This window comes from Gavialis gangeticus, unplaced genomic scaffold (genome assembly GCF_001723915.1).
Source record: "Gavialis gangeticus isolate Ggan-Ray unplaced genomic scaffold, GavGan_comp1, whole genome shotgun sequence".
NCBI lineage: Eukaryota > Metazoa > Chordata > Crocodylia > Gavialidae > Gavialis > Gavialis gangeticus.
In genome coordinates this window covers 14,452,033-14,452,276 of record NW_017729018.1, presented here as the reverse complement: position 1 = coordinate 14,452,276, position 244 = coordinate 14,452,033, and positions in this window count along the sequence as shown.

Here is a 244-nt window from a genome sequence, read left to right as displayed (position 1 = left end):
CCGGGCCCGGCCGCGGGGCCCAGCTGATTCTGCTTGTGCAGGTCCTCGAGCGCCTTGACGAAGCCCTCGGCGAACTCCTGCTCCTCGCTGGCCGCCGCCTTGGGGTAGAGGAACTGCCCGCTGGTCGGCGTGGTGGTCACCAGCCCGTTGGACTGGATGATGAGCCGCTCCAGCTCGGGCGACGCCAGCTTGAGCAGCCCCAGCTCGGGCGAGCCCAGCAGCGCGGGCGCCTCGCCGCTGCCGC